This window comes from Balaenoptera ricei, chromosome 2 (assembly GCF_028023285.1).
Source record: "Balaenoptera ricei isolate mBalRic1 chromosome 2, mBalRic1.hap2, whole genome shotgun sequence".
NCBI lineage: Eukaryota > Metazoa > Chordata > Mammalia > Artiodactyla > Balaenopteridae > Balaenoptera > Balaenoptera ricei.
In genome coordinates this window covers 121,965,250-121,983,817 of record NC_082640.1, presented here as the reverse complement: position 1 = coordinate 121,983,817, position 18,568 = coordinate 121,965,250, and the positions used below count along the sequence as shown (strand labels likewise).

Below are 18,568 nucleotides of genomic sequence, written 5' to 3'. Positions count from 1 at the left end.
CTACAATAAATCCCTGTGTATGTGCACATATATATATGTACATATATGAAGGGGTTTGTTACAGGTATGAGACCTTATATTATTGTGGGAGCTGGGGATATATATATCTGACGAACCCTTACAGATACACACCCATATACTTAATATATTGATACTTTTCTTGCTTTTCTCTGGATATCTCACATCTCTGTGCTCTCTTCAACACAGAAGAGAAAAGGCAAAAATAATTTTAAAACATCCCTCTCTCTCCCTCTCTCCCCTTCAGTTAACTAGGTCATAACTAAAAGCCATTACATGGTGACATTAGAGGATAAATACCCAAAAGCCATTTTCCATCTCTTTCTTGTTAGCAGAAACCCAATTTGATTCAGGCGTCAGAGGCCTGCTTGCCTCCTGGGAGGCTGGGCCTTCCTCGGCCCCAGAGGATGCATCTTGAGCAGCCCAAGCCAATCATGGTCAGTTATTTTCCTTCCCAGTGACTGGGTTAGGAATGGGCATGTGACATAATTCTGGCCAGTTGATGAGGGAAATCTGTTGGGTGCAAAGAGGTTTTAGGAAATTTCCCCCCTCCTTCTTAAAAGGGGATATGCAAAAGAGATGACCCTTCTCACATCTTTGGATGTTGTTTTGCAGGGAGATGGTTTCTGGAGCTTCTGTAGCCCTTATGGTAGGCAGAATAATGCCCTCCAAATATGTCCATATCCTAATCCTCAGAACCTGTAAATATGTTAGGTTACATGGCAAAGGGGAATTAAGGTTGCAGATAAGAGTTAAAATTGCTAACCCTTAAAATAGATTATCCTGGTTTATCCAGGTGGGCCCAATGTAATCCCAAGAGTTCTTAGAAATGAAAGAGGGAGGCAGAAGAGGCAAGTTGGAGGGAGGTGTGACTATGGAATAAAGGATCAGAGATGCAACGTTGCTGACTTTGAAGATGGAGGAAAGGGGTCAGAGTCCAAGGAAAGTGAGCAGTCTCTAGTTGCTGGAAAGGTAGGGAAATGGATTCTCCACGAGAGCCTCCAGAAGGCAAAGAAGCCCTGCTAACATCTTGATTTTAGCCAAGTGAGACTCAGGTGGGACATGTGACCTACAGAACCGTAAGATAACAAATTTGTGCTAATAAGCAGCAATAAGAAATTAATAGAGCCCTCTTTGACTATAATGCTAATACACTTGAACTCAAGAAATCAATGGCAGGAGTAGAGTAGGAGAGCTCTGGCTTCCCCCTGGAGTTTTAGTTAACTCAGACTCAGTATGTTCAAAATAATTAGTAAAACAAATGCAGAGCATGTTACTAGCCCAGTGTAACACTCCTACTGAACTTGTCACTTATGGACTGCCGTGTCCTGTTCTCAGCATCATGTTCAAAGAGGAACAGTTGCAACTAGAGCGTTCACGTGATATCACAGAAACAGCCAAGAACCCTGAGGATGCTCACCTTTAGAGGAGACTTGAAGGAAGTCTACAAACCTTCCGAGGCTGGGATGTGTAAGTGGGAATGAGACTGTTCTCTATGGGACAGATTAGAACCCATGGGTAGAAACAGAGGAATCAAGTTTCATCACAATATATGGAAGAGCTTTTTATCATTCAGAGATGATCACTGATGGAGGGTGTTGCCTTTGAATGTACAGCACTTGATGTCACTGGAAGAGAGTCCTAGATAGAGTGGGTCTCATTCTCTTCTAAAATCCCGTCTAAATCTAAGGCTTTACGGGTTTATTTTTTAAGTGAGAGTTTTAGAAAGTAGTACAATGCTTACCATATAGGAGGCACTTAACTCACTTGAGTGAGTTGGGTTTGGAGGCATAGGACACAGACTGCAAAATTCATCTACTTCACAGCTTGCTCATGTTGTTAATGCTTTAATAGGCATATCTGGCCTGTAGAAACAGGCCTGAAAACACTAGCAGTACAATTATCACTAAGAATTATCAGTAAGAATTAGTGTCCAGATTATACAATTGGTTCTTTTCACCCGAGTCTTTCCATAACTCACAGAGAGGAACAGAATTTATTTTGTTACTCCTCAGGTGGTTTCCAACCAGCAGCCATAACATTTCTAGCTATTCATCATTCCACGCAATCTTTCATTAAAGACAAAACAATGAACTGCTTAACAAGCAGTATTTGGTGGTGATGAGGGTGAATAGTATCTTTGTATTTGCTTCAATGTTAGGACCCTTTTCAGGACTGCCATCTGGACTAAACCAAATGACAATGCTGATTTCTTGCTGGCCCAGTCTCCATGCCTTGTTTTGCCCCTTTGGTTTCTCCAAAATCCAAGGCTTGTCTGACTCAGAATCAAAATAAGTGGCTAGTTACTAAAAAGGTTTTTGGAGTTTAGTTTGGTTGGTTGGGTTCTGTTGTTGTTGTTGTTGTTGTTTTGGGTCCAGGCATTACCCTTAATTCCCTTAGGTTAAATACTACATTGCCCTTTCCTATTTCTCTAAAAATGCATATAGTTCTAGTTCAGAATGGGAGTGAGGAGGTCACACATTGATTGCTTTCCTAGGCCTGGAGGGACTGGAGTATCAGAGCTCTGAGCGGTGCAAGGGGGAAAAGGGAAAAGACTAGAAAGGGGGAAAACAAAGATGCACGGCACTACTCAGAACCACAGGGAGCTCTAGGCATCTCCTGTGGTATCACACCTTGCTTAGGAACAAATTTTAGAACAAATTTGGCTGATGAGTGAACTCGCTTTAACTGTCTGCTTCCCTCACAGTGGCAGGTCCTGGTCCTGAAGCCACTTTGCTATCCTGTGTGACTCTGTTATCCTGATTGGACCAAGAACAGGCATGAAGTCTAAGCTGGACCAATCAGAGTCCATTTACCAATATCTGAATTGAAATAGTGAAGAAGGAAGAAGGGAAAGACAGAGAAACAGATAGGCTGAGTCTCTTGGGATGCCTCATCCAGTTACCATGATGTAGCTTAGAACCTGTAGGCTAACCATATTGTACTTGCCAAAGGTCAAAGGGGCAGAGGAAACAGGCCTGTGGCAAGACACACCTGATCCTAGGCCCTCCAGAGGCCTGGCTACATTCTTGCTCAGCGTCACATGAGTCACTCGTGGTATTTTGCAAGTTATATTTTCCTCAGCTAATCTTGATTGGCGTCTGCTACTTGCCACCACGGAATCACAATAGTACATATCTGTGGTGTCTTTTTAATGTGTCAACTTAACTAAGCTGAACCACATTTTCCAGAACTCCCTTTCCTATATATTTCTGATGAGGGTCAGCCACAAGAAATATTCTTGTGGGAGATTTGCTGGGCAGAAATGATGCAGCAACCATTTTGCAGCTCACACAGGTTGCTGCTTATCTTTGCTCACTCACCTCATTTGCATGAGGCAGCAGCTGGGCCTGCAACTTGCCCTGGATCTTCCCCAGCTTCTCCAACTCCTGGGCCAGGTGTGTATGTTTAGCTCTGTAATGAAGAATTCGAAATGTACTTTTATCCATATATTACTTTATCCTGTTGATACCTGGCCCATCCTCCCAACCTATCGAGATCATTTTATCTGTCATACTGTATGTTAGCTAACTAAGGCTTCATTACAATCTAACGCCTGGCTGTCCTCCCCATACCCTTTTTGTTTATACTCCTCGGGGCCCTTCCACCTTCTAGAAATCTATTAAACACCCTGGGCAAGAATGGAAGGAGATCTAATATATTACTGTGCTGCCCCTTCCTTTTACATTTAAACAAAAGTTTCTGAAGATAATAGTAGCCCCAAGGAATGAGTCTTGCAGATATGGAAATTTCGATCAGGCCTGGTAGTGAGGTATTTGAAGGCAAAAGAGGGCCTTAAGGTAGGTGGCTGCCTCATCTGGCTACTCTTGTGACAAGCTTTGGCCACCCCACAGGAGATAGGAACCCCCAGCTTCTCCCATCTCTTACACAGGGCAAACATTCCTCACCCTTTGTCTTCCTTTCTCAGAGAACTGTAAGATCATAGGTCAGAGAAAGTGACTTGTTTCCAGCCTTATTCCCCAGATCTAGAATATGCCTGGCACAAGTAGCTACTCAGTAATAACTGTTACTCTTTGCTGCATAAGCGTGCACAAGGCCCACTTTGACATCGAGGGCTCGGGAAATCCTAGCCAACCCTAAACTGCAGCACAAATACCACCCTCTAAGTCCATAGCAGCAGACACATCACTGGCCCTAACAAAATCTGGGGGTAAAAAAGGGAGGGAAGACAGAAAAAAAATGGTGATTTACTACTTTTTATCAAACCTATAATACAATTCCAATTTAAAACTAGAGACTAGTCAAATATATTATTATCCTTAAGCCCTTTTAATTCTTAGTCCTTGAAATTAATTTAAACTAAAATGCCCCACCTGAGCAAAGTGTGCATATTATGTTAACTGTTTAAGAAGAGAGAGGGAAATATGAAATTGGTAGACAGGTAGATATCAAAAAATAAAAAACGGCTATCTAGGGACTTCCCTGGTGGCACAGTGGTTAAGAATCCGCCTGCCAATGCAGGGGACATGGATTCGATCCCTGGTCCGGGAAGATCCCACATGCCGTGGATCAACTAAGCCCATGCGCCACAACTACTGAGCCTGTGCTCTAGAGCCCGTGAGCCACAACTACTGAGCCCGCGTGCCACAACTACTGAAGCCCGTGCACCTAGAGCCCGTGCTCCACAACAAAGAGAAGCCACCACGATAAGCCCGCGCACCACAACTAAGAGTAGGCCCCGCTCGCTGCAACTAGAGAAAGACCGCATGCAGCAACAAAGACCCAATTATGAAGACCCAATGCAGCCATAAATAAATAAATAAATAAATAAATTTATGTTAAAACAATGGCTATCTATAGAGGGAGGAAAGGCATAAAGTGAAGAGGACAGGATAAAAGCCAAATTTCTTTACATATACTTTTGTTGATTAGACTGTGGAATTATGTAAATATTTTATATCATTATAAAACAAAATTAAATTTTAAAAAGCAATACTTTTATGCTGAATCCATACTCAAAAAGCTATATACTATATGACTCCATTCATACGACATTCTGAATAAAAGCAAAACTACATGGACAAAAAAACAGATTCAGATTGCTGGGAACTGGAGTGGGGGTTGACCGTAAAGGAGCTTGGGGCAATTCGGGGGGATGATAAGACTGTTCTGTATCTTGGTTTTAGTGCAGGGTACATGATTTTATGCTTTTGTCAAAATATGCAGAACTATACATTAAAGAGGATAAATTTTACAGTATATATATTATACCTTATTAAAAGAAGTATAAAATATCCTTAATAATAAAAAGCAAAAAAACAAAAAAAAGAACCTAAATGTGTGTCTAGTTGGTGGTATAACCACCAGAAATAAATCATGCCAAGTGACTTGAAAACACAGTAATGTGTCTGGTCATTCATTCTTTTGGCATATACCCTCATTACAAAAATGAACCTCGGGGGCTTCCCTGGTGGCGCAGTGGTTGAGAATCTGCCTGCCAATGCAGGGGACACGGGTTCAAGCCCTCGTCTGGGAAGATCCCACATGCCGCGGAGCAATTAGGCCCGTGAGCCACAACTACTGAGCCTGCGCGTCTGGAGCCTGTGCTCCACAACAAGAGAGGCCACGACAGTGAGAGGCCCGCGCACCGCGATGAAGAGTGGCCCCCGCTTGCCGCAACTAGAGGAAGCCCTTGCACAGAAACGAAGACCCAACATAGCAATCAATCAATCAATAAATCTTTAAAAAAAAAAAAAAAAAAAAAAAAAAAAAAAATGAACCTCAAACAATTCTAACATTTTCAACTAATCACATTGTTAGAGTAGCATTAATAATGTTACACTTGGACTACTCTGTGTTTAGTGGGGGATAAGGAGAATGAGTAATTGGTGTTAAAAAGAGATTTCGATGTAGAAGAAAGGTATGGATTAAGATCAATGAAATTAAGTAAAAACCCTCTTTTTTGAATTAGAAGTATCAGTATGAATTCATAATTTATTTTATGTTAAAAAATACTTCTTGTATCTGTCTACTGAAAAGACCTAGAAATAATGACGAAACCAGAAGCAATAAGCACCCATAGCATCCAGGTAGTGGTCTCTAAAATACCCCAGGGCTTCTTGGAGAAACGGTAGATTCATGTCTGGAACAGAAAATGTAAAAGAGGAGCCAAGAGCGATTTTTTACACCAGAAAATAAAGAAGTCATCAAACATTACTGGAGTTGTATCTAGAAGACCCAGGAGTCAATGTGAATGCTCCTACTGGGCAAATATGGGAAAATTTAAGCACCAATAAGGATAATACCTGCAATGGATTAGAATATATCACATGCCTTTAAATCCCTAAGTTCATAATGACCCTAAAAAGCACTGGTCATCGTTGCACGCTAGGGAACCACTTACTATCTGTAAAGCTGATAAATAGAAAGAAAGAATCGAGGACCTGTCCTGCCTTTCCTTTATGAACCATACCTTAGGGAACCCTAGTGGTTGTTGACGGCAAAATTTTCTTTAAACTGGAAGTAGTCTGGCTAATAAAGGAAGAAGCAAAAACACTGACGGGATTCTGTCAGATGCAATTATTAGCCAGAGGAATGAGCCTGACTTCTAAGCGAAAGAGAACAATTTAAGGTGAGAAGACACAAGAACATTTCTCATATGTAAGCATTTCATGAGAAAGCGGTATTGATCACTGAAAAGTAAATGTGTTTAAAATTTTTTTTCTTTTAATAATTTTATTGGGATATAATTCATATACCATACAACACATACACTCACTTAAAATACACACTTCAATGGTTTCTAATGTATTCAGATACACACAACCATCACCACAGCTTGAGAATATTTTCATCATCCCCAAAAGAAGCCTTGTACCCATTAGCACCCTCCCCACCAGCCTGGGCCATCCCCGTGGGTGTGAAGTGGAATCTCACTGTCGTTTTCATTTACATTTCTAAAGACGACTTTTTAGTGTGCAGAGAAATTATTTTTTTGAACCTTTATCACTCAAAGTGAGGAGAAAAGATCCTTCTGAAATGAGAACAAGTTGATTCACACTTCAAAAAATAATAAGATGAATGCTTTTTTGTGAGGGACTCTCAAGCCAGTTTTCGGGAATAAAAAGCATACTAAAGGATAAATCCTATAAAGAAGGAAAAGGCGAAGAACATGAGAAGATGGAGCATTATGTTTTTTGGTCACATTTTGACTGATAATTTGACCCCTAAACATTATGCTGAATAAAAACTTTTATTCCCAAGAACTGGTTTTTCAATCAAACAGTATCAGAATGAGCAGACAACTCCTGAATTTAACAAACAGAAAGAAGGAGAGAGGAAGGGGGGTAGCATTTGTGTTTTGGAACAATTTTTTTTTAATATTTATTTATTGTATTTATTTATTTTCCTTTTTTTCTTTTTTCTTTTTCTTTTGGCTGCATTGGGTCTTAGTTGCGGCACATGGGATATTTGTTGAGGCATGTGGGAGTGTTTTCGTTACAGCGTGCAGTCTGCTTGAGTTTCTCTCTAGTTGCGGTGTGTGGGTTTTCTCTCTCTAGTTGTGGCGCGCAGGCTCCAGGGTGCGTGGGCTCTGTAGTTGTGGCATGCGGGCTTAGTTGCCCCATCTTAGTTCCCTGACCAGGGATCAAACCCGCGTCCCCTGAATTGGAAGGTGGATTCTTTACCACTGGACCACCAGGGGAGTCCCCTGGAACAATTTTTATTAAAGTTGAAATTGAGGAGTCTGAGACTGGACTAGCCTTTCATGGAAAAGAGACACCACCAAAGCCCTCAACTTAGCTAGAGAAGAGAATTCCAGAAACATAATTGTAATGTCTTGATGTGCTAAAAGGTTGGAAAAGGACCTGGAGAAAAAAATTTTAATTAAACATTTGGGGAAGCCTAAGAGTTTGAGTTTAACTGGAAGGAGGTAAGTTGTCTAATTCAGATAAATTAAAATAACAAAAGTAAACAATCCAAGACCACTTGGTTTTGACATTTTGAATACGGTACATAAGTAAGTGAGCCTAACATGAGAATATGGAGTAAGCCATCTGGTGCCCTTAAAAGAGGAGGCAAACTTTGGAAAATCACAGAAGTGACTGTTTATATACTCTTAAAGGAAAACTAGAAAATGGCATTTATGAAAATGAACCTACCAGAGGCCCAGAGAGGAAGAGGTGTTAGGAGTATCTCCCTAACATGAAAGGAAAAATCTGACATTTTGTCTTGGAATCACTCTACCAATAAACCAATGATAATTCAGTAAGAGGAAGTTTTTGTGTCTTCCAGGAAGAAGACAAAAAAGTGAAGGGAAAACAAGATGGAAATGAAATAAAGGAAACATCCAGAAATGTGAAAGAAGAAAGTTTTTTAGAGTAAAGAATACCTTTCTTAGACTCATAATATGAACGGAACAGCACTCTGAAATCTATTAGAAGACTTCTCAAATCCAGAAAATCAATGAGACCCAGAAATTTTCAAAAAAGAAGTAGGTTAACTATATTTCAGAAGAAAGAGAAATAAAAATAGGATGATATCCTTGAAGAAAAAGGTCAAAGAAGAAAAAAAAAAGGCAAGGGACTAGGGCAATAATCTGAGAATAACTTGATTTACTCAAGGGATTTTGAGGTGAGTTTCTAGAGCTTTTTAAAAGCTAGTTAGATCTGTGAAAAATGCCATTGGTAGTTTGAAAGGGATTGCATTGAACCTGTAGATTGCTTTGGGTAGTATAGTCATTTTCACAATGTTGATTCTTCCAATCCAAGAACATGGTATATCTCTCCATCTGTTTGTATTGTCTTTAATCTCTTTCAGCAGTGTCTTACAGTTTTCTGCATACAGGTTTTTAATCTCCTTAGGTAGGTTTATTCCTAGGTATTTTATTCTTTTTGTTGTGATGGTAAATGGCAGTGTTTCCTTAATTTCTCTTTCAGATTTTTTGTCGTTATTGTATAGGAATGCAAGAGATTTCTGTGCATTAATTTTGTATCCTGCTACTTTACCAAATTCATTGATTAGCTCTAGTAGTTTTCTGGTAGCATCTTTAGGATTCTCTATGTATAGCATCATGTCATCTGCAAACAGTGACAGCTTTTCTTCTTTTCCGATTTGGATTCCTTTTATTTCTTTTTCTTCTCTGACTGCCGTGGCTAAAACTTCCAAAACTATGTTGAATAATAGTGGTGACAGTGGGCACCCTTGTCTTCTTCCTGGTCTTAGAGGAAATGGTTTCAGTGTTTCACCATTGAGAATGATGTTGGCTGTGGGTCTGTCATATATGGCCTTTATTATGTGAGGCCCACTTTCTGGAGAGTTTTTATCATAAATGCGTGTTGAATTTTGTCACAAGCTTTTTCTGCATCTATTGAGATGATCATATGGTTTTTATCCTTCAATTTGTTAATATGGTGTATCACATTGATTGATTTGTGTATATTGAAGAATCCTTGCATTCCTGGGATAAACCCCACTTGATCATGGTATATGATCCTTTTAACGTGCTGTTGGATTCTGTTTGCTAGTATTTTGTTGAGGATTTTAACACAACATTGTAAAGCAATTATACTCCAATAAAGATGTTAAAAAAAAAAGCACCACCCTCCACCCTGCACCCTGAAAGGCCTAGAATAATAGCCCCCATAGATTGTTCAGCACACTAACATTTTTACAGTACTTTTGCAGCCATTCTTCATTGAATGTCACTAACTAGCATCCTGCTGGCCAAATCTACTCCATGCTTTATGTTGATACACAAATTGATACACTGATCCCTGTTAGGAACTTCTGTTCATTCCTAAAAAACAGACTGCAAACTGAAAAGCCATTAAGTTTAAAAACTTTTTCCATTCATTTAAATGAAAAAATTGTAATGTATTCCATCCCAAATCAACATACCCAAACTATTTTCTCAGGTTAAAAAAAAAGGTATAGCAGTTGAAAAATGAAAATAACTATATAGGTAATAAACAATTTAAAAGTGAACAAATACAGTTTGCACATAAAAAAAGCTAATTAGAAAATAGAAAACATGGAAATGTCACAAAATAAGAGAAGGAAATATACATGAAGAAAATGTTTTCAGAAATTATCTTGAAGAGAGGGAAAGAATATCAATGAAAATTTTCACATTAAGGAAGAAAGTAGCAATTCTTCTTTTGGGAAAAAAATAGAAATGAATACAAATAGAGACACTGATATTTTAAATCAAATAATAATTGTCATTTAGAGGTGGAATATAGGTGTTTTTCTTAAACCTTGAACTCTTGACACTGTTTACTCTTTTCCTCATTCAATTATGTACAAGGCTTTTTCCCTCTTTCAGACTAAGAATTTTAAGCCAAAAGAGATACAAAAACTATTTCCTTTAAAGTCACTGCAATTAATACAAAGTAGACAATTCTTTATATTTCTGCCCGGTTCAGGAAAGATCTGAGAACTCTGATCTCCATAAAATTGAGTGAATACTATGTACTGGTCTAGATTAGTACAGATTAGTAGTCACTCAAGAAACATTGAATAAAGGAGGAAATGACGAACAGAGAAATAGACATACACACAAAAACACTACTTTTTCATTGAGGAATCACTCAAGACTTTTAAGTCACATCAAAGACAAGACATCGAGAACTACTAAAAATATTCTTTCAAGAAAAATAATTCAATTAAAATGCAAAGCTTCTCAAAATTTTGCTTCTTAAAAATTCTTTAAAATTTTGAATCACTAGGTTATATACATGAAACTAATATAATACTATAAATCAACTATACCTCAATAAAAAAGTAAATAAATAATAATAAAAAATGAAACACACTTTTAAAATATTTTATCTTTTGACAGATCATGAAAAGACATTTCAGAGAATTAAAGTTTTAAATAGGACTATAAGTATCTATTTTTTTACCTAAGATTATGAACAGATTATTAATTTATTTTTATCTTTCACTGCATTCACCAGACTTAAATAAATCATGTTTAAAGGCTTCTTTTTGCATAATAGTGCCAGCGGCACTATTTATTTACAAGTTTTCATGAATTTGGCCTGGAAGCAATTAGGATTAGTCAGAAACTTGCATAATGATCATAATTTTTCATTAATAGAAATGTCTCTGCATTTTAAAATAGGTTAATCATTATATTCCAGATAATGACATCTTTTCTATGTGAAATCTATACTGTTTTGTTAGACACAGGGTGGGAGAGGGAAGATTTTAATGCTACTGTGATACCTGAAATAAGGTTCAAGTTCCCCTCAAAGAAAGCCTGCTTGGACTATATGAAGCAAAATAAATCTACCAGGCTGTCATCACTCACTAGTACCCCTTGCCTTACTTCTACTATATATTTAAAAAAAGAAAAAAGAGAAGAGAGATGACAAAAAGATAATCTAGGGCACACATTTGCTTGCCTTCAGCCACTAGACTCTTGAGTCCTTGAAGGCACAGACCAAACATTACTCCTTTTTGATCCTGCACCTGACACAGGATGCTTTTGATACATCTTAGGTGGATGAAGATAGGTCAGTTCTCGGTACAAGATGCAAGCCAGGTATTAAATTGTGGAGGGATTTGTTGTGCTACCAGGCTATCAGGTTTAATATTTTATTCTGTTTCCTATCCTGGAAAGCCCATTTCTTTATCCAGCAAACATTAAGCATCTTCTAGGAACCAGGCACTGTTATTTTGCTTGGGATACAAACAAAAATTCCTTTCCCTCATAGCCTACATTCTAGTGGAGGGAGACAGGTAATAAATAATTAAAATAATCAATATCCTATGTTAGTTGATAAGTGCTATGGAAAAAGAACAAAATAGAGCAGGTTAAAGGGGATCAGGTGTACAGAGGGAGTGATTGTGATTTTAAGCAATGTGGTCAAGGTAAGCTTCCTAAAGAAGGTGACAGCTGAACAAAGACTTGGAAGAAGTGAGAGAATGAGCCTTGTCCTTTGCAGGAAGGGCAGTCTGAGGAAACAGCTTTAGCAAAGGCCGTTATGCGGGAGACAGCCTGGCCTGCTTGAAAACTAAAGGTAGGTACCTAGAGCAGAGTGGGCAAGGGGAAGCACATGTAATGTGGGCATGTGTAAAGACTTTGGCTTTTACTCTAAAATAGAAATCCTCTGGATGATTTCTGAACTGAGGAGTGACATAATCTGATTTACATTAAGTAAGATCCTTCTTACTACTGTGTTGAAAGAGGCTGAAGCAAACAGATCAACAGGGAGGCTCTTGCAGTAATCCAAATGAGAGATGGTATTTGTATTCGTTTGTTAGGGCTGCCACAAACAAAGTACCACAAACTGGGTGGTTTAACCAACAGAAATTCATCGTCTCATAGTTCTGGAGGCCAGAAGTCTGGGATCAAGGTGTTGGCAGGGCCATGCTCCCTCTGAAGGGCCTAGGCAAGGATCTGTTCCAGGCCTCGCTCTTAGCTTGTGGTAGCTTCAGGTGTTCCTTGGCTTGTGGACAGCTGTCTTCTCCCTGTGTGTCTTCACATCAATGAGAGCAGTGAAGGTAATGAGAGGTGGTCAGATTCTAGTTAATATATGAAGGTCTGGCCACAGGTTACCCTGACAGATTGCGGAGAACGTAAAAGAGAAAAGAATAAAGGGTAAGTCCATGATTTTGGCCTAAGAACAGGATATGTTGCCATGAAGATAGGGAAGACTACAGACAGAGAAGTGGAGATGGCAGCCACGAGGTGCACTGTTCGGATCTCCCTGCTGTGCAGCGTGTGGTTAGCTGCCAGTCTCCAGCAGATGCACCTCCAGGCTTTGAGGCGGCATTCAAGCCAAGGCCACAGACTGCCTGAACTGCTCTCAGCCAGTGACTGTGCACAGCAGGGCACTAGGGCAGGCCCACTCCAGCCCGGGCAGGACGCCTCTAAGGGCAATCTCTGCTCTGGTTCCTTACCTGCCCCCTAAGACTTTCTCAGAGCTGTGCTGAGTCTCAGGCTCTTCCTACCCTTTCCTCCTTTCTTCCCTCCCTTCTTTCACCGGTTTCAGATTTACAGTGCCATCCAAAGGCTCTCCCTTCTACTCTGGCTCTTACTCCCCTTTATCCTTCACAGGTGTCTCCCTCTATAAATCCCTTGCACTTCTAATTCCATTTTGGCATCTACATCCAGAGAACACGAACTGACACAATCGGTAGCAGGAGTGGGCTGAGAAAGCAGGCAGTAAGATGAGATTTTTAGACTGGATCATCCACCCCTCATCTGGAAAAGAAAAGCATACCCCAGGTGGTTTGCGGGGCACGGATAGTCCCTGGCACAAGGTGGTGGGTCAGCTGCTGAAGATGTTACTGGTAGTGATGTGGGAACACATCCCATTGGAGGGGAATGCCCTTGCCAATAAGATGCAGGCATTTGAAAGGTAAGGGGGGAACAATGTATAAAAGGACAGTAGAGTCAGTTGGTTATTACTAAATTGTATTGTCCTGCAGAGGGATAATGAACAACTTGAGAGCACCTTCTAACAAAGTATAAGTACAGTTGAGTATAACAATCAGAAAACCTTTTTGGTAGTTTACAAAGAGACCCTTCTCTCCCATAATGAGAGAATAGACACAACTGAGGAGCAAACACATGGCTGAATAGTCCAAAGCTCCAGAAACATTTAAATGCTTAGCCAAGGCAGGTCTATTACGCAAAAATCCTAATTAGAAAAACCTGAGACCCATATGGGGGAACGTGGGTTAAAGCCCCAGAGGCTTATGGCTCTACATGCTCTCCTAAACCCTCAGAGCCTGCAGAGCCCACCCCTCCGTGTTAGAAGCTAGCACATCCCCCATGAAGGAAGACACGACAGAGGCCTCTCTGCCACAAGAAGTACATGCCACCTTCAGGAGTAGTCCCACTTGTCCCCTGCCTGCCAAACTGATAACCAGAGATAAATTCCAGCATAATCTGTGGTGACGTGCTAAGGCTGATGAGAGAGCAAAGAGCTGCCAGAATTAGCACGTCCCGACAGTCCGGGGAAGGACCTCTGTGGCTGGATTTTAAGGGTGCTTAATCAAAGGAGGAGGAATATAAGACTGTGTAAGCAAGAAAAAATTGCCTTGGGGCATTCTCTTGGGATATGGGATTTAACATCCTGGCAAGGACGCCAGCAAAGGAGCAAACTTGCGGTTAGGAGGCTCCTAGAAGCCTGGAGAAAACTATAGCCTATTGTAAAGAAAGTGGAAATGCTTGAGTTGCCACAGCAAGCAGTAGAAGAAGGGATAAAGAGGCTGGGGGAAGCTGGCCTACTGGAATGGATGCATTATGTGATGCCACAGACTCACCAGAGGATTATATTTCTTAGGAGAGCTAAGGGGGGCTTCATTTACCAAGGCCATCAGGAATTTGCTAGTGAGAGGAGAACCAGCTTCACTAAGAACTTCAGTAGTGGCTCTCCTCTGCAAGCCAGAGCCTATGGTAAGAGAGGCAGTCACAAAGCTTGGCTGATTGATAGTGATGGGGTTGATGGGGCCCCGAAGCAATTGAGCCCTGGTGGCAGCACAGAAGCCAGGAGAACAAAATTACTGCAGTGACTGGCAAGGCTAGAGGGACAGCTGACTGGTCAGGGACCTGAAAGGAAAAGATACCAGAAGATCAGAGACAAAAATATACATGTAAATGGACATATGGTTGTGAGAATGAAGTGTGAAGATTTTTGTTATCATGTTAATGCCATAAGTGCCACCATGGAATAGGCACTGAGCAATTGAATAGGCAAAATGACTCGGCCAGCTGACATGAGCCAGCCTTTGCCATCAACCATGCTGAACTAACAAGACGGGCACATGCCCACAATGGCAGAGTATACCTGGGCCTAACAACATGATCCCCACTTATCAAGGCCAATCTAACTACTGCCATCTCTGAATTTTCAACCTCAGAGATGAAAGCTGAGCATCCTATATAGCACTATTCCTTGAGGAGAACAACTAGCCACTTGGCAGCAAGTTGACTATACTCCTTCAAGGGCCAATGATTCATTCTTACAGGAGTAGACACCTATTCTGAGTATGGGGCTGCCTTTACTATCTGCAGAGTCTCAAGCAGCACCGCTATCAGGGATCACAGTGTGCCTATCCCACAGACATGGAAGGCCACAAAACACAGCATATGACCAGGAACCCACTGCACAATGAAGGACATGTGCAGCAGGCCCATGACCATGGAATATACTGGTCATATCACACACCGCACCATACAGAAGCCACTGGCATGACAGAGCATTGGAATGCCCTGTTGAAGGTACAGCTGAAATACCAGCTTGGAAGCAATTCTCTGCAAGGATGGAGTACCATCTTCCAAGGACGTAGTGTAAGTATTGAATCTATATGGTGCTGTGTCCCAATAGGAAGAATTCATGAGTCTGTGAACCAAGACATGGAAGCAGGAGTGGCCCCATTTTACCATCATTCTCAATGACCGACGGGGGGTCTTTGTGTTTCCCATCCTTATCACTCTGGGCTCTGTAGGGTTAGAGGTCCTGTTCCCCAAAGAAGATGCGCTTTGCCAAGCAGTACAGCTTTCTTTGATATCATATGTAACCTGCTAAATGCAGAGCCCCTCATTCTCTTCAGTTTAAGACATAAGCAAGGCATCACCAACTACACTTCTACAGCTCATGACTGGACAATGTTTGCAGTGCAGGAACTGCATGTGTGGGATCTCCTGTACATCTGGTTCTACCACTATTTTATAAGATGTTTGGGGCATGAAAGGATTATCCTCTGGTTTACATGCATGTTGCTTACAAAACTGCTAAGTTACTTAACCTGCCTTCCTCAAGGGCTGTTTCCTGTATAAGTCCCAGTTTAGTGAGAGAGCAAAAGAACCACCTGCTGCTTGGGGCCAGGGCTGAATTGGTTGATGAGTCCCAGTTTATTTAACCCCTTCCCATATGCCAGATGTAAGTGACACTACCTCCCTCTCTGAAAGCAGAAGAGGAAACACAGCATTATAATGAACATCTGAGACCAGATATTTACAATAATGAGCTTCTGTTGTAATGAATGGAATGTTAGGAATCATGTTCTTAATATGCAGAGGCTAAAATGAAAGGTCAGTTTTTCTGTAGTGAATTAGAAAGTGAGCAGATGCTGTTTGACTGTGTTAGAAAAAAGAAGGCAGCGTTCTGACCACACCCTTCCTCTTCTGAAATTCCCAAAGCACTTGTGATATTTTGTTGTGGTGGGTAGCTGAGATATTTGACTTTTTTTTTTAAAGAAACTTTAATGCTTGCGTTCTTTTTTGTTTTTAATTTACTTTATTTATTTTGGCTGCATCGGGTCTTAGTTGCGGCACACAGGATCTTTGTTGCGGCACGCCAGATCTTTCGTTGTAGCGCATGGGCTCCTCTCTGGTTGTGACGCACAGGCCTCTCTCTAGTTGTGGCACGTAGGCTCCAGAGTGCATGGGCTCAGTAGTTGCAGCACGTGGGCTCTCTACTTGTGGCACGCTGGCTCCAGAGCATGCAGGCTCAGTAGTTACAGCACACAGGCTTAGTTGCCCCATGGCATGTGGGATCTTAGTTCCCCGACCAGGGATCAAACCCGTGTCCCCTGCATTGGAAGGTGGATTCTTAACCACTGGACCACCAGAGAAGTCCCTGAGATTTGAAATTTTGAGGCATGGGAGAAATTGAAGAGTTAAGTCTCACAGGCTCACAGAACTAAGAAAAAAGGAAGAAATGTAGTGCTTAGATGTCTTTTCTCCTTCTAACATAGTGTACAGTCAGGCATTTAAGGTACCTTCCCTTAAAGTGAATTCTGCACAAACAGGGTCCAGAGTACTTGTGTTCTACAAAATTATTCCTTCTAGAAAATTCATAATCAAAAAAGTAACAAAGATGGCCATTAGTATTCAAAATCAGTAGCAGTCCAAAAAGCTAGTTTTAGAATAAACTTTATACCCAAATAGAATTTCATTTGTACAGGCCTGGGTCTGAAAGAGAAGGGTTCAGTTTCTAAAGATAAATGGGTTAAAAGCTGCCGAGTCTGGATAGCATCGTCTGAGTTGCCATTTATTTGGCATCAGCTACATTCAGTTTTTGAGTCAAAGCCATTACTACGGTATGAAGGAGACAGTTGTTGGTTTTAAGGTCCTTCAGTGGAGTATGAACCTCCTGGAATGCCAAGTGAGGAAAGTTCAGGCCAACCCAGCCTGTCTTTTCTGAGAGACGGCCAAACCTTAGTGACGATCTGATCTGGACAGCCAAGAAGTCTTAGTTTTGATCTTTTGTAAGGAAAAGTTGGGACTCTGCCCAAGTCAACAGAAAAGGGAAGAGGCCAGGATGGGAATACAGCCTGTGAGAAGATGTCTGCCTACACATTGGGGAGGCATGTCCAGTTTGCGGCCTCCTGCTTGCCGGCTTAGGCCTTGGGCCATTACTGAGCTGCTGTTTCATGAGCCTTTGCATAGAACATATATTCATTTACTACGTCTTTATCATGCTGTTTTAAAACATCTCAGAGAGGTCCTATCAGTGACAGCTAACTCTAAGCTAGAGAGCAGGACATTGTTGCCTCTCCAGACCCCTTTCCTGGGAGGTCTAAATCAACTCCTTGATTCACTGAATGCTGGACATGAAGGAAGGTACCAGGCCGGGAGCCTGGGAATAGACAGCTGGGTTCAACTGGGCTATGGAAGCTGCTTTCTCTGTAGCACATTACTGGAGAGGCAGTATGGTGTAATGGTTTCTGTTCCCCATTCTGCCACGTACTAGCTATATAAATTCTAGCAAGTTTTTTAACCTCTATAAGCCACTATTTCCTCATCTGAAAGAAAAATAAATAGAAATACACCTACCTCATAGGAAATAATGAGATAATACATGTAAAGTGCTGGGCATATATAACTGGTTGACATCTGTGTTTTCCTCACTACAATAGAACAATGTATTGAGGAAAAGAGAGACAGGAAAGTAATTCCTCATCTATGACTCTGTTTCCCAAATTATATAATAGGGGCATGATTATTATAGCCATTTGCCTTAGGAGGTATGTGAAAGACAAACAGATGTGAATCCCATTGGAAAAGAAATATAAGATGGTATCGTTAACAGAAGGCTATGACCTGAGGAAACTAGAACATGGCCTTGATGTTTGATTGTTCCCTTTTGGGAGTATTATTCCTGAACTCTACCTTTCTGCTTTTTAATTCTCCTACTAGATAGGAAAATTCACATTTTCAATTGCTGTTGAGTTACATACTGAGATTTTAAGGTGCAGGTAATGGTGAAATCTCATAAGCTCTTCCAGGCGAGAAAATTTTTAAAAATAAATAAATAAAAATAAAAACAAAAAACTACCAGGTGATAAAAAATGAAGCTATCATACGCCCAGTGTTGCTAAGTTAACAAGCAAATCATAGTAAACTTTGATAGTCACCTTCAATGAAAGAGAATTTAAATTGGCCTAATTCTACCAGAAATAAGACCTCTTTCCCTCTCCCCCACCCCACCCCCACCCTTGAAAAAAAAAACAAAATTCTGATTCAAACGCTAACATTCCTGCAGTGTTTTGTTTTTGCTGAAGAAATTTTTTTTCTATAGTTTATTGCCGTTCCTTGAAAATAATATACACAAAGTCCTAAATATTT

At 40.6% G+C, this 18,568-nt stretch overlaps 1 protein-coding gene across 4 annotated transcripts in view; it reads right to left on the bottom strand.

Moving 5' to 3' along the window:
* Positions 1-18,568, bottom strand: part of AKAP6 (A-kinase anchoring protein 6) — a 574,354-nt gene that overhangs the window by 512,834 nt on the left and 42,952 nt on the right. For 3 of the 4 annotated variants that reach the window (XM_059914067.1, XM_059914068.1, XM_059914070.1), the window contains exon 2: positions 3,342-3,432. The exons of the other annotated variant lie outside the window; for it this stretch is intronic. The gene's annotated coding sequence lies outside the window, so the exon portion shown is untranslated. The remainder of the gene's footprint in view (positions 1-3,341; positions 3,433-18,568) is intronic. 4 annotated transcript variants of the gene reach the window in all.